The following is a 25780-nucleotide window of genomic DNA, read 5'->3' on the forward strand; positions in this document are numbered from 1 at the left end:
CTTACAAGGACCCATTGCTAACATGATTGCTGTATTTCATATCCCTAATATGGGATATATTCTAACTTTAATAGTGGATTTCACCTGATGTGCTATGAAGTATCATTGTGATCAAAACTGTTTTTAAAAAAAGCAAACAGGGATTAGATAGAGTAGAAATTAGTGGGAAAATAAAACTGCATTTAGCCTACAATAACTGTATATTTTCACTGCATTGGTGTTTAATTAGTGTGAAATGTGATTCTGTACATAGTACCAAAAGTCTTGACCACAAATGTATTGTTTCATAAATAAAGCCTTGCACATGGGGGAAATGTATTTTAGTGAAACTGATGTGAAGCTCATATACATAATTTATTTTCCTGACTTGTGGAATTTGGATGTTGGATCATTGGATGTTTTCCAGAAGTCACTAGTGGGAACTGAAAGTGGACTGAGGAGATGCTAGGAGCTTTACAGTGTTTGATAGAAATGTAAACTTGTCAGGTGCTGTCATACTGCATGTGGATCACCTCCTCTCCTGAAAGAGCTGTTTTTTCAGAAAATAAACTGGGACAAAATCCTGAGACAAAATTTCTTTGTCCCAGGAAAAGCAGATTGTGTTAATTTTTCTTCAGAGCTGTTCACGTTGTGTTTAGGAAAACTTGATGTACAGCTGCTTACCCTGGAAAACAGGGTGGAGAAGGTCCCTGTCTATATTTCTTGTTAAATGAAGATTTCTTGAAATACTTTCTCTTGAAATGGCAGATCTGTGAATAACAGCTGACCATTAAAATGCTGAATTGATACAACAGTGATATTCTTGTAGTTCTCGTGGCTTCTGTTTAGCTTCTTAAACCGTTCATCCACTCTAAAAATCACAGAGGGAAAAGTAATAGGTGGAAAAACCAAAATCAAAGGCCAATTCATATTAGGGATAGAAGTTAAAGGAAAGTGATGTGGTATAACCTTTAATATTGCTTGGAAACTTTATTCAACACTGCTGTCCTTTGGCCTTGTCCTTTAGAAGAACTGCAATGAAGTTGAAATGTCAATTCTTCCTCATGACAGCTCAATGGTAGCTATGTGTTAGCTTTATAGATTGACGTAATCAAATACTGTTGACTGCATGAGTTGAATTTGGATTCTTTATTATAAATATTTAATTTTAATTGAGTTTGTTTAGCAGAAAAGGTAAGGAAGTGTTCATCCAGAATATTGAATAAAATTCCATAATGTATGGGGATATGTCATAAGACACTTGCTACCTATACATCTACTTCTAGTCCTTGCTAGAAGGACTAGATGTCTCCTTTCAGGAAGGACATACCAGTGGAATGGTAATAGACTGCAAGAACACAGTAACTTCTAGCACCTCACAGTCCTTCCTATGGTTTTAAGAGGAGGTATTCTTTAGAAAAGAGCTCCTCTGAAGGCTCTTTGAGATTTAAAGAGCAAAGTACTTTTTCCACTCCAGTGACTGTAGTTCATCAGAATTCCCCAGGGATTTGCCTGGTTTGTATTTCCCTCATACTCAGGAAGAATAAAAAGGAATAAATCACTATGTACTATATTCATTACAAGTATTTTAACACTGATGAGATAATCAGGGAGTTAGGCTAAAAACTTTACACCTTTGAAAATCTTATCATTAGCCTGCCTAGGGAGAGAAGACAGCTATTTAAAAACAACTTTATAAAATACAGCTCATTTTTTACAGCAATCTTTTGAAGTCCTTGTAGCAGTCACACCAACACTACCTTATGGTTATCTTTTAGATTTGCCAGAGTCCTTTAAATATGCCCTGGCAATTTGTTTTTTTGCCATTTGTCAGTGAGCAATGGGTCCTGTGCAATTCCTATGCCAGGGGGATGCCTCAAACCAGAAGAGAGCAAAGAAGCTGAATCTCAGGTCACAGTGTATTCTTAGTGGGGCACCTTGAGTCAGACAAATTAACTGGTCCAGCTACCAGATGCAGCACTGCTGTGTAAGCATCATGTCCCACCCCAGGCAACACAGCAGCTGCAAAGCAGAGTACATGAGCCCATCTAGGTATTTAAAAACAAATAAGAGGATATTTAAGGCTGGCAACATGGAACTTATGAATTCAGTTCCGTACACAGAAAAAACATTGCTGAAATTTTCCTTAGAAAAGAGGTAGAGGACTCCTCATGTGTTTGTGACTTACTGGTATTGGTTGCTCTCCTTCAGGGTAGGAACTCTGACCCCCACAGTCCTGAATAGGCAGAGGTATTTCCTATCAGCCACCATTAAGCACCCATTCCTCTCTGTCACATCCACCTCCTCAGGACTTCCTACTAGGTGGGTCAGACCGATTCCAGGTTAGCATCTTAGTTTTCCTGGGTCCCAGTCTCAGAAGCTTACTTTTCTCCAAACACTGTATGGGGAGTCATAGCTCCTAGTTTAGGAATGCAAATCCATCAAGCAGCAGGGTGTCATCTACTGTAACACCACATTTTGCCAAGTAATTCTTCCCCTGAACTCTGCCAGGAAGGCCCAATTTACTTTTGAAATACTAGAAAATGCTATCAGATATAATCAAGACTAAAATATTTGACACGTGCAACTGTTTTAAAGCTGTTAAAAGTTCCGTTGTTATAGGCTGTTCAATCACTGAGCAAAGGAAAAATGTCTTCTCATGTGATGGAGACCTGGAGAACGAAACAAAAAGCTTCCTGTGCTGGGCATCTTCATCCAAAATACCTGGCCTTGACCATGATGGAAGCTGGAATACCAAGTGAGGCTGACCACAAGCTGTTGTGGCTAGTTAATACTTCTGGAGTATTAAGGTAATTTGCAGGTAATTTGGCTACCATTTTAGCCCTCAGAGATGAAAGGCAAATTCATTTTGTCCCTGGAATGAAAAACTCCCTTTACAGGCCCTGAACCCACTGTTGACTCTGCTGGGTTTTGCATTTACACAGCTACCATAACAATTTATCTGATATTTTTTAGTCAATCTTGCATTCATGTTTTGAATGCTGGTTAAATAAAGATAACTCTATCTTGTATTGTGTAAGTGCTGCAGGATCCTCAGAACAATCACAACTCAGATTATTTTTATAGTGTGGTTTTTATAGTGATATGCTTTGCCATTCTGCAGGGCTGAGTAAACATCCACTCATGCTAGACAATGTTTTTCTGTTTGTTTATGTCAATTAAAGAGCCTGAATATACAGACAGTGAATCCTACATTACTTCCCTTAAACCAACAGAATATGAAATCAGCTGGGCTTGGTGCCGAGAAGCTGATTTCTGATGATAAACTGAAGTAAAACAAAATCTGCTCCATATGGTGCAATTGTAAACTTTGCAACTATAAACAAAAACATGCTGGGTGACTAAATATTGTGGTATAAAAGCAGCCATGAAGCACTATCCCTCAAGGCATACCCAGTGCCAGCCTGCCCACTTTCAAGCATACTCTTGAAGTAAAAGGGAGTTTGAGAGACTAGGTGATGCTGGGTGTGTGTATTGCCGGGGGAAGGATGTGGTGATTCGGGTTTCTGAGCCCAGGTCATGAGATGAGACGTACCTTGCATCTGGCAATACTTGCCCCTGCCCCTGGGTTTTCTGCAGAAGAAGATAAGAAGGTAGCCAAACTCATGTCAGCAGTGAAACTCCCTCTATTTCTATCTGCTGCATGGTTGGCATTGCATACTTTTATCCTCAGCAGGCATACAAATGTGACAAGGCTGGGTGTAATGATTCCTCAGCTTCCTAAAATCCTATATAACTCCTACGTATTATAAATCCGATATAATTCTATACATTTGCTAGGAGACGGAGCACGAAGGCAGGTTGAAGTGTTCAGCAGACACCAAGACATGCAAATGATCCCTGCATGCACTAACCAACCATTTGCAGAAGGTCTGGTCCAAGCCAGTGCCTGATCTTGTCTTAGAAAGACAAAAGTAAACAGGAGGTTGCAGATCACCTCAGTCTATCCAAGGGAATGGTTTTTGTTCAAACACCCCAAACAAGGGCTGGCTTATTTCACACTGCCGATAGATCATTGAGCATTGGCTGTTTGAGTACAGCATCTTCCCATTTCACATCACTGCAGAAACCAGTTATCCTCATGGAAAAGGTTTAAATGCTTCACCTGACTTTTTGGAAGGATTTGGTAGGAGCACATTCAGGAGACTTTGGCAGTGAAACACAAGGGAGTTCCTCAAGCTGTGATAACTTAGCTGTGTCGTAAATTGGAGTGGATTAAACCACTCTTTTCTGCAGCACGTTCAATGGTCTCTCGAGTTTAGAGTTGTGGAAGAACAAAAGGGAAATACTTTGCCACGATGAATTAACAGCAGGCCCTGTAAACAGTCTCGCTAAAGGAAGGAATGACATGCAACCTTTTCACTATGTTTGAAATAAATTGATTGAGGGAAGGAGGCCAAAAAAATATTACCCCCAGCTTCAAACTGTAAAAGCGTTTAGAGTTGTTTAAGGACCCCATGCACTCCTCTTGTACTGTAAAACCAGAACTTTGGGAAAACAGAACATAAGGAACTGGGAAGAAAGAACTGAAGATTTATTGGTGTTTTCAGCATAAGCACTCATCAGTCCCCTTCAGCAGAAATGAGCCTGCTTTTCTCTTTCAGCTAAATTAGGGTTTTCTAAAATGCATCCCTGACATGTAAGTATGGAATATCACACTTAAGAAAAAGTATATCATATTGCTAACCATTATATATATAGACCATATTTTTTTTTAACTAAAAACAAACAGAAAGTGCCCTACTGTTTGACTTTGACAAGACAACTATGCCTTTGGGTTTAGATCAGAAAGTGCTTCCAACTCTATTGTTGCAGGCATGCCTGAAGCATCAATAAAGGAAAGGACTTCCAATTTTTAATAGAAATTCTCAATAGGGCAGAGATGATTCTTGTTCTTAATTTATTTTGCTTTTGTTTTGATCACTCAAATAGCCATGTAATGTTTGGAGGTGGCTCCGGGTAAAGCTGCAGCTGAACAGACTTTGCTATTAGTTTCCAAAATGTAACAAAACCTCAGTTCTCTTCTGAAAGGGGATGCGTGTGTCAAGTGACTTGTTCAGGGTTAGAGGGAGGCAGCTGAGCTTCCCAGGTCCCCATGAGCCTTGTTTGGCATCTGATTCTGCTTACTTATCCAACAAGAAGCAAAGGTACTTGGCAGCACTGAATAAGGGAGGAGGAGAAGGTAAATTAATCAGGACAAAGAGAAACTGAAAAATACAAGGAATCTGAAAACTTGAATAACGAGCACAGCGATTTCTAGTAGTCATGGGACAGGCACTAAGAGTAAAGTTTCCTCTTAAGAAAGTGCTGTAAAACTGAGGTAGAGTGTAGAACACATAAGCAAAGTTCAGACCCAAACATGACATGGAGATGACCGCAGCAGCGCTTATGGTTGACTTCCCCTGTGATGGTGGCCAGCAGCCAATCTGCAGTGCTAGGACTACCGCCAGATTTCCCAGAAGCATTTAACGCAGTTATTCACAAGGCTGTAGGTGGAGGATTAGATGCCTCCACATGGTTAAATGGATACAGAAAGACCTGATGGTGTCTCCTGTCCATCCTTACTGTTAAGGTCCTGTTGACTGTGCCCTCACCAATCCGTTGTGTTGGGTCTCAGCCCACATATCTGTGTGTCCAAGTTGCTCCTGGATCTCAGAAGAGTACAGTTCAGTTTACCTTGCAAGGTAGGTTTTGCCTTCTTGAATATAAGACTATGGTCCTGCCATCCTTGGCCCTGAAACCTATTCTATTCCCTGGATTTGCCTGTAACTTAAATTACCACCTTTGAAACTCACCAATAAGGTGTCAGCCTTCCTGATTACAGTATGTATTTGGAGCATAAAACACACATAGATGTCTGTCCTGAGTAGTTTAAGAAAAATACACAGATCTGAGGGGTATGTATTTCCCTGAGTTTGTTTCCTCAGCACTCTGAAACCTTCTTTGGTTGGAGTCTGGTCCTCCAGCATTGCTTTTCTTCCCCTTGTCACTCTTGGTACATTCTAACTATCCCTTTCCTTGCTTCAGTCTTTTTCTCCTGCATAAGCAATTTCTGCTCCCTCCAAACCCTGTAATTGCAGATGGGTAAGAGAAGGGACTCATTTCATCTCCGATTACCTTGCTTCCCTTTTCAAGTGTTCCAGCAAGGAGGAACATTAAGGTTAGATACTCTCCACTGCTCTTTGCCTGATTATGCACAACCAGCAGCAACTACATACCAGTCACCACAATTTCTAAACTGTAAATACAGACATTCTCCAAATCTCACTCTCTTGTTTTTTGCTATGGTCCATTATGTGAAAATCCACTTCCGTGTTCATGACTCACCGAAGCAGTTGTGTTATTCTACTGCGCTGCTGCAAACAAAGCCCACAACATCTGCCAGATCCTATATTAATTCTACAGAATAACTACAATTAGGTTTATTCTGAACTGACCTTCTGTAAATCTTTATGGCAACAATCCTGCTTTAAAATTCAATTTGTCTTGAAGAGCCCTCACTGAAAAAAAGCTAATGAAAAATAATTATCCTTTTTCATTTGCTTGGAAACTTTCATAAGGAGCATAACAGCTAACTGCTAACACCTGAATCGCAAATGACCCGATCGATCCACTTAGACTGCTATTGCATATTGCAATGTGTTCTTTTCCTAGAAAAATAGCAGTACACTCTTCTGGGTAACACAGTGCAAGTAGAGGAGCAATTTAGGTGAGTGAATAACTTCCATCTGTTCTGAAGCAGCGACCATGAAAAGAGTTTCTTTATTCTGCTATAAATTCACGGCAATGCCTCTCCAGTTTTATTTGTGCCAGGGTAATTAGTGTATCCTGCCACTATTGCATGTCCTGTACAGATTTCTGAGTGACACCCATACAATGAGGTGAACTGTTGCCTTCGGATGCTCTAACAATCCATGTAGGATGTATATTTTTTTCTTTTCTGTGGCCTGTCTGAATAATGCTAACAAATTTCCCTCAGCTTTGCGTCACATGAGCTCATTGAAAAGTATATGTTCCTCCGTTTTATCATACTTTCTGAGTTTACTAGCATATATACTTGAGTTACTGTGCCTTCCTGCTAAACATACGCAAATACTTCCTTAAAGCTTTTCCTTATCATTATGCTCTCATAGATAATTTCTCATATTTGAGTGAAACTGGTTTTCTCCCTTGTCTGTTTAATAACATATACTTTTTGTTTATAAAGTTCCTTTCAACGAAGGGCTGTAAAATACTTGCCCAAATGGTTTAGTATTTTGAAAACCAAGAAATACTGATTCTTAGACCCAATGTTTGGAGAAGTGCCTACTAATTCAGGGTTCTTAACTTCAATATGAACTATTTTGGATGCCAAACTTGAGACACCAAATATTGTCTCAGTCTGAGTTTTCATTGGAGTCAATGGCTTCTGCAGATATTCATCATCTCCAGAAAAATAAGATTCACTTCACAATGATGAGATGAGGCAATGGGATGATATTTTTGAAGAATTCTGCACAGTTCAGACCCCCAGATTTTGTTGGCCACTTCTGCCCTTGCAGCCTGGAACAATCGAAAAGGTAACAGGCTGACAGCAGGAGCCATTGTCCTGTGAGTACTCGGGAACGGGCCTTAGGGATTTCATGTTCCTGTCTCCCTTTCTGCCTGAGAAGCTATACATTTTGGGGCATCATAGGTACACCAAAAATAAATATTTCTGGGCTCTTACCTCTCTTGCAGAGGGACAAGACATTTGACCTCCTCAGAGACTCCAAGCCTCTTGCTATACAACCAGCAAGAAGCTGTTCTGAACACCAACAGGGTCAGCACATATTTGTCTGACACTAGATGCTGAAGTTTTAGTCTCAATTTAACCATTGGACAGAGGCCCTCTTCCATGTGAGAATGGTGCATGGTGTTTGGAAGGATCTTAGGACATTGCTTTCATCCTTATCATAATCTTCACTATACTCTTGGCTTAAATAAATAAATACCTGAAATGTTTTTCTGGTCTTCCCACTTCGTTATTTTATATACACTCTGCTCTAAAAAGTGCAAAGCTGAAAAGTTTGCTCTTTTGTGCATGGTAAAGGACTCGTAATAGTTTTACCTCTGGCAGGATCCTACCAGTTCAGCTCCACTGAAGCTGTGTTTGAAGGAAACTCCTCCCTCCCTGTCGAGTCCGTTTGGAGCAGTCCTCAGAAGCTGCAGCCACTGGGGCTAAGCCATATCAGGTGGCTCCACACATGCTGGAGCAATCTAGGATTGGGAAGGAAGAAATGTAACTCACTGTTGTGTTTAGCTTCAGCTCCTCTGAGGCTCCAAACTCCGTGTTGTACCTCTTAGAGTCACAGCACAAGAACACAAATTAAGTGAAACAAAAATTTAATTAATTGATTACAGGAAGTTCATGAGTTTGGGAAAGGACTATGCAAACATACAAGAACAATGAGCTTATACGTTGCCCATACAAACACTATGAACTAAATCATTATACCAGAGACAGCCAGGGGGATGGGAGCACTGAGGGCCCCAGGCCAAGGCTGTGCTCTGCAGGGCTGTGTCTGGCTCTGGGCTGGCTGCCCTGGGCTGCAGAAGAACAGAGGACTATGGGATAAGTCATGAACACATAACCCTGGCCTCAGCAGGCAGCTCCTGCGTCCAGGATTTACCAGGTTGTAATGACAATACAAACACACTCCCTTTGTGTCTGGGAAGCTTTTTTACCCAGTTTCTTGAGAGAGGACAAAACTACAGAGCTGCTAGAATAATTGCTACATGCTGCCAGCTATCCTTACATGAAAGCAGTTTTAGGAGAACTGGTTAAAATGATAGCGCTAGAAGTATTTTGAACATCCCTGCTTAAGAAATGAAATTAGCCCCCAAGAAGAGAGCCTGGCAACCTTAAAGTCTTTGTTTCTAGATATGAATTGCACCAGGGTAGTAAGTCTGTGGGCTGACCTTGAGTCATGGACCCTGGAGGGGCTGGGATCCAGATGGTCTTGCATAATCAGAGCAACACAAAGTATGTAGATATAGACTCAGAGGTGGGCTTTTATATGAAAAATATCAAGAGTGTGAAAGAAACTAGACTCTGTCCTGTTAAACTGTGCAAGGTAAGAAGGTACAAATAAGATGGCAAGGGCCCCAGTTATGGTCAGCTGCAAAATGAACACAGGAACTTATTTACACAGGCCCCATGTTTGCAGTGAGTGTCTTTTGTGTATCTGAGTATTTGTCTTCTTTCATGATCATGGTATCATTTTTAGATTTGCTACTGCTCTAATCTTAGATTTGGTGTCATTCTGTTGAGCCCAGTCTATAGACAGATTTTGAAATGTGTCCTACAAATGAGTACAAATGGACTTAGCAACAGAGGAAGTCTCAGGATATTGCAAAGTAAAAATTCATAGGTCAAGTGGAAAATCATTGTCTAAAATCACGTGCAACCTGTAGCTTGTGTTTTCTTGTTGCAATTATTTTCTGGACAGTATCAAAGTAAACCAAATCAATTCCCCCATCTTTCCTTCACTCCAGTTATCTGCGGTTTTCTTTGATTCCTTGTTAATACATTTTGTTGGCTCCAATATGACTCAAGGTGTATATTTTGTTTAGTATTTATATGTGGTCTGTCTGGGATGGAGTTAACTTTCCTCATAGCAGCCCTTATAGTGCCGTGCTTTGTAGCTGTAGCTAGAACGGTGTTCAGAACACACCAGTGTTTTGGCTACTGCTGAGCAGTGCTCCCACAGCATCAAGGCTCTCTCCACCCCCACCCCACTCCCAAAGGCCAGTAGGCTTGGTGTGGGCAAGAGGCTGGGAGGGGACATAGCCAGGACAGCTGACCCAAACTGACCAAAGGGATATTCCATACCATATGATGTCATGCTCAGCAAAAAATCTTAGAGAAAGGAGGAGGGGAGGGCATTCATTATTAAGGTGCTTGTCTTCCAAGGCAACTGCTATGCATACTGGGGCTCTGCTTCCCAGGAAGTGGATGGACATAGCCTGCTGACAGAAAGTAGAAAATAAATCTTTTTCCTTTGCCATGCTTCTGTGTGTGGCCTTTGCTTTTCTTCCTTAAACTGTGTTTATGTCGACCCACGAGTTTTTCATCTTATTTTCTCCCCCTGTCCTGGTAAGGAGGAGGAGTGAGAGAGTGGCTTGCTGGGATCCTGGCAGCCAGCCAAGGTCAACCCACCACAGTATGATCTGATGGACAAAGACACTGTAATGAAACTCGGGATTTATTTGCAGCTTCCAAGTGATATTGGACAAATCATCTATCTCCTGTACTTCTGTTTCCTCTTTACCTTTTGTCTACCTGTGTATTCAGGTAGACAAAACTGGCATCTTCCCTTTTGAATACAGGACTCTGATCAGATATTTGTGGAGCACTTATCTCCACACAGTGGGGAACATGCAGCCCAGGAGCTCATCATAATTATGAAATGAACCTGTGGCTCAGTTATTGTTGCTGTTCTTCTTCAGGAACCTCTCAGACATGTTCAGAGAATAAGTTGCAAGACTGACAAACTGTGCTAGTACCTCACTTTCTGCTGCCTTCTTTCTTGAAGGACCTTGCAGTCCCTGATACCACATGACAGAACGTCTGCTGCGTAGTGTTCTCTCCCATTGTGTGACTAGATGTCATGTGAAGAGGTAAAACCTGCTACTTATGGTTGTATGATAGATACAAAGTGATGAGGGAAGAATATGGACAGGGGGCTGTCCAGTGCACCCATAAGTGTTATATACTCCCACTTCTCCAGATCAATAGGTTTTTCTTACTTGTTTACCCCTGGAATAACAGCCCTCAGTTATGGTCAGCCAATGGGTTTTGTAGCTGTTCTTCATTACAATGGACTTATCAACTCATTTCCAAGAGTCAGCTGAGTGCAGAATTTCTGCATACAACACGAAGATAAACATTTTAAAATAGAAACACAAATAAATAATAACAAAGTAATAAAAAAAGATTAAAAATGTAATGTAAAATTCAGTGATAAATGTAAATGTAAATGTAAATGACCAATGATAAATGTAAAAAACAGTCAAATTTTGCTGGTCACATTAAATGGATACCAACTGAGGTTGTTAGTTCAATTTTCTACTATGAAGCACAGTCAAGGGAAAACACAGGCCTTGATCTTTCCAACAGCCTTACTGAACTACCCCTGTTCACGTTCGATTGCTAAGGCACAGCTAATTTCTTTTATCTTGGTGCTTGGAAATAGAAATCATGCTGTTTGACTGGTAGAAAGGTCTTTATACATGAGTTTTGCTGCATCTATCTCTCTGACACAATAAATCTGCTAAAGTAATTGGAATGAAATACAAGAATTATTAACCAGCAAGGACTGTTGAAATCTCTGCCTTTGACCTGCCCCACAGGAATAAAGAATTAACATAAATAAGCTACAACCAATAACAGAGCCAAATTTAATAAGAACTCCAACCACTGTGAATATTATTCTAAACAAAGAAGCACTCATTATCCATAGTCTACACATCCAGCAAGATTGATTCGCTCATCACTGTATCCTCAGAGGTGTATTTAATCTATTTCTACGTTTTCGTAAGGAAAAAAAAAAGGCAAAAGAGAAAAGGTTTTTCTAATAAAATGTATCAATTAACTTACTTTTTCTGTAATGGAATAGCCCTTCCCTGAAGACTGCTAACCTGGTTTACAATTGTAATTGAGAGACAGAGATGGATATATTATCAGCTTGCTTTGATTTTTGTGCATGAAATCGGATGGGGAAAGCTCTTCTTTGTTGGCCAACACCCTTGTAAGTATCTTACAGTCTACATTAAAAGCAGAATAGCGCTATGCATTTACTTCTGTTTCCCCTGTTTCTGCCAGTTTTCAGAATTATTGATATCCTTATGTTCCTCTGGGAAAAAGAAGGCAGTAACCTGCCTGGCTGAAATACTATAAAGTACACTCTACACACAATTACCTCGTACAGTTGAATAAAACATGAACTCAGACTTTTCCCAACACTCACAAAGCATCGTTTGTACTCATAACCTCTTTTGGCACAATCCAGCTTACTAACCTGTCCTCTAATATGTCAGGCCAGATGTTAGCTGTCAAAGTAATTATCAGCTGAGTACAGATATTCTTGAAAGGTTTTGACTGCCCCATTTATCTCACTGCCAGTTGGTGAGTCCATCTCAAAAACCAGTGAAGAAGCAGGTCCTGATTCAGCAACCGGTGAAGCTAATATAACTTAAGGATTTAAGATCAGCAGTAGGTTTTTTTCACTTTGTGCATTATCATTTTAGACCCTGTAGCCTCCAAGGCACTAAGCAGCCTCATGTATCATGACCTGCAAAGGTGTTTAAATCTCAATAACCCCCTCAGTGTCAGAATGGAAACTGGTAAAGTTGCTTCTGTTCCTGAACATATTGGCATTCTGCTCAGGAGGATATGGGTTCAAATATGGTTGCTGGCTTGTAGTAAGGGTTGATTCCACATCCCACTATTTTTCATGTCTGAAAAACTTTATATGAATTATTCATGTGCATGGGAGACAATGTCTGTCTGGCTTCCCCAGACCTTTCACTAGACATGATAGTCAATCTTTCTGTGGTTCAGGATGTCTCAGGCTCTATTTAGTTTCAGTTTTTTGTTGGAAGACTGATGAATAATGTATTCTGTTGAGTTCTTTTCCCCAAAGAATGAAAAATATTTAATAGAGAATTCAACATGCACCTACTTGTACAATCTGGAGTTGTATAAAGATTTTGGCAGAGAATAAGAACAGAACATTAAATTTTTTTCATATAAGATTCAGCATGTTTTCCGAGTAATAATACAGTAAAACTGTAGGATGAAATCCAGTGAAGAGAAAGTATCTTGGGTGGGTTTCAAAACTTGACTTTATATCTGAATATATTACACAGTGGCTACTTGTTTGCCATGCTTATGCAATATTGCAAAACAAAACGGCGAATACTCACATGAAAGTATGTGATACACTGTCTTGTCTGATGGCAGGTTTTCCCACTAGTTTCCCAGGAATCTGAGTGATTTGTTACTCTAAGGCATTTTTTTCCGGTGGTGAATGATGCCTTTTGGTAGCAGATTACCAAATCGAGTATGAAAGAGGACTCATTCCTCTCATTCCTCCGTGGTCACACAGCATTCTCGGCAGGGGAAATACTCACTGCATAGTTGCGTGAGTGAGGTTGTTCTAACATGGGTGTGAAGTACGTCTAGGAAGCAGGAATTTGAAGGCAGGATCCACCCAGCAGTACAGCCAGTTAAAGAAACTGAATTTCCACCTCAGTTCCAGTAAAGCCCTTGTAGGTTTTTTGTAGGGAACAAATTTGGCAAATGGAGACCTGAATGTCTAGTGCTTCACCCATCTCTGAAACAGAAATAATAATGATAGGAATAAAAATATATTTAATAAGAGAAGCTTGCTGTAGATGTCATTGGAAACATAATTCAAATGTGAAATTAAAGTAACTCTGCACTAAATATTAATATAAAATTAATGACTGCCTGTTAATGAGACCTGTTTTATTATGCAATTTCTTTCCAAGGGAAGGAAAGGCAGTGTTTGGGGCTTTCACCAATGACCCAGTGAAGGATTAGGAAACATATTACAAGTAGAAATTCTGCGTAAGAGGTAAACAAATTCACTTTACTTTTTTCATGAAAAATGCCTGTGCTTAAAGTTCACAGCTCCCAACAGGTGTTCCTAAAACAACTTCTGACCCAACCAAATTGAGGAGGAAGCAGCCTTCTTCTGCCCTGGAGTTACACACAGGAAGTTAAATGAGGTTCTTAATCTCTCAGAGTAAGAGGTCTCAAACCCAGAGCTCTCATTTTTCAATAAAGTGCCTTCATTTCCCAGACTGTAATTAATATTAGGAGGCAATTCCCCTCCTAGTGCAGGCAGGACATGTGCAGCCAGGAATATCAGATGTAGGTCTGGGAAGAGGAGAAATAAGAGTATACCCAGCACACTGCTGAGGTGAGGATGTGGGTGGAAGAGGGGACTTAGGACGGTATTTCTAATGTGGTTTATACTTTTTATTTGGTGATTTCTTTCACTCCCTTCTGAAGGCATCTAGATGCAAAAGATGAAATGAAGCAGCACGCAGTGCGACTGGAAGACTGGGGAAAACTTGATGTTGTGGTAAGGGGTAGGGCAAGACTTAGCAGCATCCTCCATTGTTGATTACCCAGGTCCTTCCAAGGTGTTTAAAGTTTCTGCTTTTCCCCAGTCAGACTGTGCTTGTTTTCAGCCTTGGGACAGTGTCTGCATGCAGGGAAATATTGCTTATCCTCCTGCATCCTTATAGTATAACTTAGTTTTCTATGTTGCCAGGTGGGATCACAAACTGGAGTATCTCAAATTTTCAGTAGGAACCCCCAGAAACTGAACTTGCTACTTTTCACTGGCAAATAGAGCACAACAGCAGGACTAGGGGACTGCTGGGTGGCTCCCTTCTTTCTTTGTTTTCCTTTCTTTATGGTGCCTCAGTTTAATGAATTTGTGTTTTGCTGCTTCTCAGTATTTACACTGCAATATATAGGGCTGTAGCATGTTTGGCCCAGGTTCAGAAAACGAAACTGAACTCTTATTAGCCAAACACCAGCAGTCCCTCTGTGTTCTTTATCTGCACGATCTAACACTCAAGCACCTCTCTTCTATGGCCCTAGCCACTATCTGCTTAGTACTCTCAAATTGTCATACCCAACTGCTCCACTTTTAATACTGCTTCAGTTCTCATTTCTCATTACCTTTAAAAACATGTATTGTTCTCCATAGTGGTGTCTATTTGCAAAGTAAAAACAGATAATTAGATATACATATGGAAGAAGCATTGCATGAAATATTAGTTTATATAAATCTTTTGGAGACTAAAAGGCTAACAAAATTGATAAGTAGCAACAGTAGACATACAGAAATCAAGGGGGTAAAACGTTGGCCAACTCAAATTCACCAACAGCGGTCAGCTACCTAAAAATTAGAGCAGCTTTTTCTTTTGTTAACCCCACTCCATGTGGAATGCATAGAAGACACACAGGTCCCCTGGACAAATGACATTCAGAAAATAATACAGATCTTTTCAGTCAATTAACTGTAAACATTAGCATGTTCAGCGAGAAAGTCAAGGCCTACAGTAGTCATTAAATCTCTTACATTCTTTGAACTTGCTTCAGTGCCAATGGGTTCGTTTCTAGCTTGTACTGCCCCATTCAGCAATTCCCTGCTATCCTGGCACAGTCCCGTGCAAAAGTATTCACCTCTAGTTCTTCAGACGTTGTTCAGCAAACAGTGGGAAGTACTGCAGAGAATTTCCACCATGATATCCCATTGTCCTCATCCTACCAAATGCTCACTGTAATAAAATCTTGTAAGTACTAATGCGTGTAACTGAGTTCTTTTTTTTCCAAGGCCAGAGTGGTCTTGTGTGCTGGTTTTGGCTGGGATAGAGTTAATTTTCTTTAGAGTAGCTAGTATGGGGCTATGTTTTGGATTTGTGCTGGAAACAGTGTTGATAATACAGGGATGTTTTAGTTGTTGCTAAGTAGTGCTTATACTAAATCAAGGACTTTTCAGCTTCCCATGCTCTACCAGGTGCACAAGAAGCTGGGAGAGGACACAGCTGGGACAGCTGACCCCAGCTGACCAAAGGGCTATTCCATACCATATGATGTCATACTCAGCATATAAAGCTGGGGAAGAAGAAGAAAGGGGGGGGAATTTGGAGTTATGGCATTTTGTCTTCCCAAGTAACCATTACGCATGATGGAGCCCTGCTTTCCTTGAGATGGCTGAACACCTGCCTGCCGATGGGAAGTAGTGAATGAATTCCTTGCTTTGCTTTGCTTGCGTGTGTGGCTTTTGCTTTACCTATTAAACTGTCTTTATCTCAACCCACGAGTTTTCTCACTTTTACACTTCCAGTTCTCTCCCCCATCCTACAGGTGGGGAGTGAGCGGGTGGCTGTGTGGTGCTTAGTTGCTGGCTGGGGTTAAACCATGACATCGTGGCATGACTCAGAACTATGCAGGAGTAGGTAGATAGAATAGAATAGAATAGAATAGAATAGAATAGAATAGAATAGAATAGAATAGAATAGAATAGAATAGACTATTTCAGTTGGAAGGGACCAACGATCTAGTCCAACTGCCTGACCAATTCAGGGCTGACCAAGTTAAAGCATGTCATTAAGGGCATTGTCCAAATGCCTCTTAATCACTGAGAGGCTTGGGGCATCGACCACCTCTCTAGGAAGCCTGTTACAGTGTTTGACCACCCTCTCGGTAAAGAAATCCTTCCTAATGTCCAGTCTAAACCTCCCCTGGCGCAGCTTTGAACCATTCCCACGCGTCCTATCACTGGATACCAGGGAGAAGAGATCAGCACCTCCCTCTCCCCTTCCCCTCCTCAGCAAGCTGTAGAGAGCAGCTGAGGGTCAGACAAATGCAATGGATACCTTTTCACTTACAACAATGATATCAGAAGAGAATAAGGTACTAGGCTGTCCAAATGTTTAAACATTAGACTGCCATCATATTTTGGCATCATGATGTTTCTTTACTTCTCATGGACTATCTCGCACAGAATATCTGGACCCCAAGCTGACCATGGATCTTTTGAGAATTATCCAAGCCCGTTCTCCTGTGCTAGCTGTTTTATTTCTGAGTGACTCATATCCATTTGTTTTTCATATAGCAATCACATCATCAGTTGTATCTATGCAGTCTTCTATGTATATATCACCCAAGTTCAGCAGTCACCCAAAAAAAAGCATTTCCTCAAACATTTGTTCTGCAACAGAAATGTTTGCCCTATATATATCATAAGTCAGTGTTTAGAGAGGCTCTGTTCTGCATGGGATAGTCTTCTGGGATACATGGCAATAAGTCCTAGTGCCAAACTGATGTATTGGGAATAACCATGTAATAGAGATTCAAACTCTTAAACCCAGGCAATAAAGGTTGTTACAGCAAACCTCCTCTGGCTCAGTCTTGCACTAGTATAGAGTAGGCACATTTGTATTTTTTATTAGAATCTTCTGTTAGCTTCAGATGAGGACATTTGGTTGGCTTGAGGGCTAACTGGAGGGAGACGATGAGAGGAAGTGGATATGGTTGCAACATAATGTTTAGATGTGGTAAACTGAGCCTATTTCACCCCAAAGTCTTAAAGGAATACAGGCGTGTATTTTTGGGTTGGCAGAATTGTTTCACAGAGATAATACTCTAAAATTCACTCTGTAGATATCCTGGGTAACTTACACTGCCTGAATCCAGTTAAGTAAACAAAGCATTATTGTTTAGTTGAATGACAATGAAACCCATACTTCAAGGTAAATGATTCAACATGATCCACCAAGGGTTGATATTTGCTAGAAAACAACTGCCAGGATTAATCCATAGACCAAAGAATAATATAATGCAGGCAAGCCTTGTTATATATCACTTGGATGGGCATTGGGATATTGTGTATTTCATCACTTTAAGTGGCTCCTTCATCAAGCAATTCTTGCAAAGCAAAGCCAAAACCTTGAACATAGGGGATGAGGGGAAGGCATTAAGTACATATTGTCCTTACAGCCACTGGATTTGCTCACAAATTAGAATTGTCTTTAAAAGTGAAATTCCTTAGTTTTTGGCATGTTCTCATGTTCATTGGAGAAAGTTTTTCTCCTTTGGCATACTGCTTTTTCTGTTACATATCCTTATTTCATCAGTTATACGCACTGAATGTGATTCCAATCTTTTCCTCCCTTGTTTGTTGGACCACTGAACCAGGGTAAATGAAGGCACATGGCCAACCATATGGTAACAATAACATCAGTGCTGCAGTAGAGGAAGATCAAGAGTCGCATATACATAAGGTAATATGGAATATATTTATACAATTTTGAAGAATATCGCTAGTCTGTTTTCTTCAGTAATATTTATGTTCTTTGGAATGACAGAATGAGGTCAAATCCAAGATGCATTACATTGAAAGTACCAGTCAAAAAGAACTTGTCCCTTTCATCTGTTCTAAATTTTGATCTTGCATATAACTTTGTGGAAATTATAATATATCAAGCACTATTGGTATTTGCCTGGAAAAAGTGCAATTTTCTTTTGAGAAAATTGATGTAATTAAAAAAAATGGTGTAACAGAATGCCTAGTATTTCAAAGAGTAGAGCTAAGATTTATGTCCTGTACTACTTCCCATTGTTTTCAGAATACCCCATTTATTGGATCCATTTCTTATGTCAACTGGGATAACTGAAGTGCCCAGAAAAGTAGTGGTGCAAACATATAAACCTGGTTGTAATTATTAATTAAAATTTTCAGCTAAACCATAAAATGGTGTCTGTGAAAAATCATGCAAAAATTACTTCCCATCATTTAAACAAATCTAATCTTAGTCAGTCACCGGTAGCTCTGAAAGCTCCTCAGATATGCTTAACCATCAATCTCAGTTTAGTTTTCAGCTGCTTAACCTGAAATTGGTTTATCACTTTTCAGTCATGTGAATAGCCAAGCAGGAAAGATGGCCAAAAGTGGTAAGTGGAGTTGATCCTACCAGAATTGGGTAGGATTGCAACACTTTGAAATACTTTTTTAATGAAGTGGGAGCACTGGAGCTTTATGAGAAAAGGGGGAAAACATCCTTTGAAACTGTACTAATTTCAGTAAAGAAGGAGGAGGTTAATTTGTTTTAAATAGTTGATGAGTCTGTTTTAGATACTAAACTAAGCTATAGGTTGAGTGTTCAAACTCAAGTAAACAAGGAGACTCATAAACTTACATTCACAAACTGAAAACTTCTATTTAAATATCAGCCAGTGTTTTTCACTTTCCCATGCCATTATAATTGTCATTTACAACTAAATTATGTATCATTTTACCAGCTCTATTACTTATGGAGTTTTGACGTCCTTCTGTAGATATTTTATAGGTCTGAAGCCACTGTTACAACCGAACTACTGTATTGCAAATTAAGCTTGTGACAGACTCATATTGAGATTGCTAAAAGGGATTGCATGTGGTTGGTGAGAAAACTGAAGGTGTACGGTTTTAATCACAATATTGTCTATTAGAATCTATTTTAATGGCAATGATCAATGACATCTCAGACTATCTGCTACTAGAAGGGTAATGGTGGGGGGACATATTCACAAAGGGTGGTATCTAATGTGAAATTAAGATAATTTACCTTTTCCAGTAGTTTTAATTTCTGTTCTGGAGTTCCTGACAGGTTTATGAGAAAAGAGTCTTTTGAGGTTGGATTACAATGAAATCTTAGTTTCTATGAAGTTCTATAAATATTCTGTGATGTTCTTAAGGGCCATGTTCAGGCTGCACAGTTCTGTGTTACCTGCACAAAATCTACCACCAAATACAGAGCTGGACAAGTTAGCACGAAGCCATGGGTAAAAAGCTCCCGGTACCTGAGTTAGTTCCTTTAGAGCTAGCTCAGGTCTCTCCACACTCCACAGGATGATCTAGTGTACTATTTGCTTTAAATATTTACTTGTGTGAAATACCCTTCTGGCTGTGTTGGGGAGAAATTTTATGTCATATCAATAATTGCAGACTCACATATATCTAGACCTACTGCTCGAGATTGAATGATGCCACTTTTCTGTCTCTCCAGACAACATTTCCACCATACTGTGTACCCAGTAGAGCTCAATGAAATTATCATAGTAAAAAAAAAAGACTATAGAAATTACTTTTGGATAGTCTGGGATAACCCATTTCATTCCATACTTAGACACACAAAGTACCATAGTTCTGCCAAAAGGCTGTCACAGAATTGTAGAGAGCAAATAAATATCGACCACATTCTTATGAATTAACAAAGATTTGATACAAATTTAAAATTGTACTGGGTATACATGTATGAGTCACAAATACAGACTTCCACTCAGTCTGCACCTGTTTCTGTAGGTAAAGCACTGGTACTAAACTGTTATTCCTATGTGATTAGAAAGGAAGAGGAAATCTTGCTGGACCAACTCTTTTTTAAGAAATTAGTTTTCAGTTTATAGGATGGGGATGCAATCAGCTGCAATTTAATGTGCTGGTTTGGCAAGGCAGCTGAGCCACCATAACTGGCTACACGAGTGTTCTTAACACACCTAGATTGTAAGCTAAAATGCGCTGGTTTAAGCTAACACATTTATTTTGCCATTAGGACAGGTGGGCAGACACGTGGTGCAGCTGAAGAATGTTAGTTGTTAAATTTCTGCCAGTTTTAATCTTAGCAACATTCTTTGGTGGCAGGAGTTAGCTTCAAGAAGAGATTTGATACTAAGCGTTGAAGACACCCCTTATCTTTGAACCTAATGCTGAGGCATAAAAGTTAAAGTACAAGTGAGAGTAAGAAGACTTCCTAGCTAAGGGAGGGAGTGAGAAATATAAAAGTAGCAGAGAAAGATTAAGATAACAGGCTGGAAGGGCTGATCTTCCTTTCCAAATATATTTTGTTCCCTTGTCAGAGGTGGCCAGTAAGTAGATCTTTCCTTTTTTACACTGACAAATTAGCATGTTTTACACAGCTTTTTTGCTTCCACAGTGAATAGTCTTGATAGGTTGGAGAAAAGTTCATTCGTAGCGTTTTTTTCCCCATATGCCCAGGTTATATGAAAGTGCCACTGATGGAGTTTCCCAGGAGTACACCTCCTGGGTTCAGGCCCATATTTATATCTTGTTTCAAGAGAAATTGATGTTGCAGCCTGTCTTAACAGACTGGTTCATGAAACACCCATGAAACAGAAGGTTTCAAAAGCTTTTGTGGTAAGCCTACTGTGTATTGTACCATATACAATATCGAACCATCTCTCAACTTCACTGAGGCAGGGACACAGTTTCCCACACCAGAGCAGACAGCAAAATCTCTTCAAGGGCTGGTTTCAGAGTCGGGCTGAAGCTGAAGTGACTGCTCTGTTCTGTAAAAAAGGGATATTGAAGTTTTAACGTCATGGTCTGGAGTCACCAAACCCGATGCCAGTCTCAAACACTGCACAGATAGACAGTAACACCACTGAGCCCAAGCAGACTTCCACTGCTGTGACCTTCTGTGAAGTGCAAAATATACTCTGAAGTTTTCAACCTGCTAAAGAGCTCATCTTTTATTTATAATTAAAAATATTCCTTATTTCATTTCTCTCCTGCCACAGGAGGGGCTGGGTGATCATCAGGGGGAGCGGCGGCAGCAAATACACGGGGTTTTCCTGGTCTGTGCAGGCATGATGGACCTTCACTTTACAGCAGCACTTGACAATCACTGGGAAAAGAGGGCACTCAAGCAGTAGCTGATTTCTCCTCTCCAGTTCCCAGACAGTGCTGCAAACAGCTGACAGTAAAGTATCCCTCTTCAACTGCAAAAGTTGTGTGATTCCTCCGTTATACAAAATCCACGGCTGTTAACTACACTGTACACAGTGTAACACAGTGTCAAACCGCATGGGTGAGTGAAGAAAGAAGGAGCACTGTGATTCAGCTCCTTCTGAAATGGGCTCAATCTTTCTTTCCAAGATGGAACAGTTTCAGGATGAGGTTTGCAAGCCCTGAAGCAGGAAACTCTTCAACTTCAGGAGAACCCTGTCAAATCCTATTAAAAGTAATAGATGACTTTTGAAGTTACTTCTATTTGTTTGAACAGTCTCTAGTTTGCTGAAGCTTTTGAGGTGAATCCTTGCCCTTCTGGGAAAAGAATTGCACAAATTCAGCGCTTTATTTTTTCAAAGCATGTTTCAGATATTAAATAATCTTCAAACTGCTTTTAGGGAGTAGATAAATGATGCCACTTTCATAAATGTGGGGGGAGAACAGAGGCTGAGCACAGTTTATCCTTGGCGTGTGCCAATGATAAAGAGAAGTTTCAAGAGCTAAAGGAACTCTGCATGGGTCCCCAGCCCTAGCCGTAAGTAATATGAACAAACTGCTGTTAGCTTACTAATGTGTGAAAAATTCCAGGCTAAGTTTTACAGCATTTGGGTTAACTGATTTAAACAGCAGTAGTTGGGAGAACAGTTTGATACTAGCTCTACCACATAGGATTTAGGTCTGTATCCTGCAGGCTACCCTAGGTAGTCATTGGCTAAAGCACATAACTATAAAATTAACCTTTTTCACATTACATTCTTGTCATGCTGGCTCATGCAGGAGTCATCGCTTGCTGATGTCACAAAAAGGGAAGGTGTAAGAAAGTGATGAATCAAGGAGGTGATTTTCGCTTCCCTCCCTAGAAGACCGCTCTGGATTCTGTGGGAACCTTCCTCTCCGCTTACAGATCACAGCTGCTCAGTGCTGCCAGAAAACCACAGAAAGGCAGTAGAGTCATGCAAAACTTTTTTTATGCGATCACAGTGTCTATCTTTTAATGGCCCAGTGAAGTAGAAATCGTTCCAAACCACCGGAACTGCTTTTGTATTTCTCATCGGGAGGCTCACAGCATCTGACCCTCAGAGCATCCATAAGTACCCAGTGGAGATGCGTCCTATGTACATGGCACAAACTTCTCAGAATCTGTCCGGTGCAGAGAAGTTTTTGGAGGTAATGTTCTTTTCTGGTTGCTTGCACTTTTTTTTTTTTAATTGAAACTGAAAAACAGGCCAGAAATCAAGCTTTCTTCCACCTGTTTTTTAAAATATTTTTCCTTTATTGCAATAAATCATATTTTTTCAAATATTTTCAAATCTCTCTTCCTAGCAAATAACCTTACAGTCCTTTGTGTAAAATAAGTTATCTATAGCTGTGTTGCATGGTAAAGGAAAATGAATATGGTAAATCTTGCTTTTATAAGTACAGGTACTGTAAAAGTAGAACAACTTCCAAAGTGCTGCACAAAACAGAAAGAAGTTCATAACATAGGTGGAGTTGCAGAGCCCTTCATATTTTTCAGAAATCTGGACCATCTTCATGCTTTTTATGCACATCACCTATGCATGAAAAATGCCAGTCCATGAAAGATCTACAGCTGATGGAAAAATACCCTTGGAGGTAAAGTGCTGGAGTTTGTGTTTTCCTCCTAGGCTAGCCTGTTAGCTGATAAAGGTGATGTGCTGTCTCACGTCAAGGTCCTCAGTGAACTTGTGCCCTGATGGCCTGACCCACGGTATTTTCTGTCCTAGATCAGCCAGGTGTGAGTGTCGATCAGGTATTTCCCATCACCACATGAAAGCAAAGCTTCCCATCGCACGTTTTGTACAGGAACTACAGGAGTGAGGGAGCACCCTCAGAACTTGCAGTGGCATTGCCATTATTATTTTTGTGTTTCAGTCTTATATTACATCCCAGCACAAAGTACTGGGCTTCAGCTATAAATAACTGCATTGACTCATGCTTCGCACTGGCGGCAGGCATCATAATGATGTATCTCACTTTCTACCTGACCTGTGGATGTATTAGTTACACAAAGACTGACTCAGTCAGTAAACCACGTGTGGAATCTACAGCCCCACCACAGGCTCAAAAATACATTCAAGCCACCTGTGAGGGATATCTTTAGAGGAAGAAGGGCGGAGATGGCTTTTGGCACAAACCCAGAACGCATCCTTTCAAGTAACATTTGGCTTACTTGATTTTGTTGTATAGCTATATCAAGCTTCCCTTTAATGCTTTTTAACTTCTTATTTGTAACTTCCAGCCCCTTTCAGGGAAGGTTATGTGTTCCTCACCTTTTGCTGCAGTATCATTTGGGGGTTGTATCAACGCCAGGCCAAATTGGTTTACAACCACGTCAACTTCTTGAGGGCTGAGCAAAAATTTCATTACAAAGTGGCATGAATCAGGTCAGTCATTCTCTTGCCCGCTTTGGGATTAATTTGCTTGCACTTATGAATTGCATTTATGCAGCTTCCATCAGCCTTGGTGGTTCCTGTAGCAGGGAGGTTTGGCTGGTGGATCTCTGTTGCCTACTGCGCTGATTCCAGTCTCTATGCTATTGGCTATTTCATTCTCAATTTCCTCTTTGGTGACAGAAAAAATAGTCTCCATAAAGAGAAGAAGGAATGAAAGAGACTTGCTTTTTCCAAGTAGGAAACAATGTCCAGGTCTGACCTCACAAGCTGGTTTTGACTGGGATAGAGTTAATTTTTTTCCATAGTAGCTTGTATGGGACTATGTTTTGGTTTTGTACTGAAAATAGTATTGATAATACGGGGATGTTTTTGGGGATGATACAGGGTACAGGGATGATAATACAGGCTGAGCAGTGCTTATACAGATTCAAGGCCTTTTCTGCTTCTCACACCACCCTGCCAATGAGTAAGCTGGAGGTGCACAAGAAGCTGGGAGGGGACACAGCTGGGACAGCTGACCGCAGCTGACCAAAGGGATATTCCATACCATATAACATCATGCGCAGCATATAAAGCTAGGGGAAGAAAAAGGAAGGGGACATTTGGAGAGATGATGTTTGTCTTCCCAAGTAACCATTACGCGTGATGGAGCCCTGCTTTCCTGGAGATGGCTGAACACCTGCCTGCTGATGGGAAGTAGTGAATGAATTCCTTATTTTACTTTGCTTGCGTGCACAGCTTTTGCTTTACCTATTAAATTGTCTTTATCTCAACCCATGAGTTTTCTCACTTTTATTCTTCCAATTCTCTCCCCCATCCCACCAGAGGGGAGTGAGCAAGCGGCTGGGTGGGGCTTAGTTGCCAGCTGGGGTTAAATCACGACACCTCAGCGAAACCACTCTGTGTGGCACTTAACTAGTCATGCCTTAAAGAACTGGATTGTGTCCAGGCCCTGGTGTGGTGCTAATTACTACAGCTTTTGGCTAAGAATGAACTATAAATCTTTAAACACCAACAAGTTTGATTAGGCTTGATTTTTTTTGGCACTGTTACGGTACCTCCAAACAGAAAAATGTTTTTGCAGAACAGGTTCAGTATATCTGATACTTCCTTGCACGCAACATTTATCACACATAGGTTTATTGATGCAGGAAGTGAGTTACCCAGTTTTATTCTTTAAAAAATTGAGGTAAGGCCAGATCTTCAGGTGATAGAAATCAGCATAACACTGTTGTCCTGAGTCATGTTTTCAGTAGTACAGGATATAGCTCTTGGATTTCAGTCCTGGAGGCTAGTGGTAGAAAAGGTCTATCGGGTCATGTCATCTACGTCCTTGTCAGTGAAAAATTGTTCCCTTGTGTACAGAAATAGGAAGCAGCCCTACTTTGTTTTAAACATTTTGCATCCACAAATGGTGTTTTTACCACTTTCCCTTGGGAGTCTGCTCCATTCAGATGGGGATTTTCCTGGCTCTAAGCTCTACATTTTTATTTCGCATTCATTCACATCCACAATTTCTGTATCCAGGTAATAATTTTCCCTTTGTCTGCTTGCATTCTTCAAATATCTGTAGACCATTGTCATGGTCCAGCTTTCTGTCTTTTAGACAACCTGCAAATACTTAACTCTTAGTGGTTCTTCAAAAAATCAATTTACTTTAAAGCCATAATTGTTCTTAAATGTCTTTTTCTAAACTGCCTTCTGTCTGTCAGGAATCACTTGCTGTCTGGCAATGAATGCAATATGCAGGTGCAGATGACGAGGCTGGAGCAGAGACAGACTTTGTAGGGGGTGAGGAAGAGAGGAGATACAGGCCTCCGTGTGCACGGAGGTGCTCAGCTGAGCTGTGGGTGTTGTGTTGAGTGGAGAACTTCTCCTCAGTAGCACTCAGTGGTCCCATTTGTCTTCCAGAACAGTCAGATGCAGAGCAGGGGAAGCGTGTTTCAAGTCTTAAAGTGTTCAGTTTAAAGCAATAACCCAAATCCTACCCAAGATTGGAGCCCCGCAGAG

The 25780-nt window shown here is 40.5% G+C and overlaps 1 long non-coding RNA gene across 1 annotated transcript in view; it reads left to right on the plus strand.

The window, feature by feature from the left end:
* Positions 1 to 22248: 22248 nt before the first annotated feature.
* Positions 22249 to 25780, plus strand: part of LOC140647395 (uncharacterized) — a 37508-nt gene continuing 33976 nt past the window's right edge. The window contains exon 1 of the long non-coding RNA XR_012040751.1: positions 22249 to 22523. This is a non-coding gene — a long non-coding RNA (uncharacterized lncRNA). The remainder of the gene's footprint in view (positions 22524 to 25780) is intronic.

The sequence above is a fragment of the Ciconia boyciana genome, chromosome 2 (assembly GCF_034638445.1).
Source record: "Ciconia boyciana chromosome 2, ASM3463844v1, whole genome shotgun sequence".
Taxonomy (NCBI): domain Eukaryota; kingdom Metazoa; phylum Chordata; class Aves; order Ciconiiformes; family Ciconiidae; genus Ciconia; species Ciconia boyciana.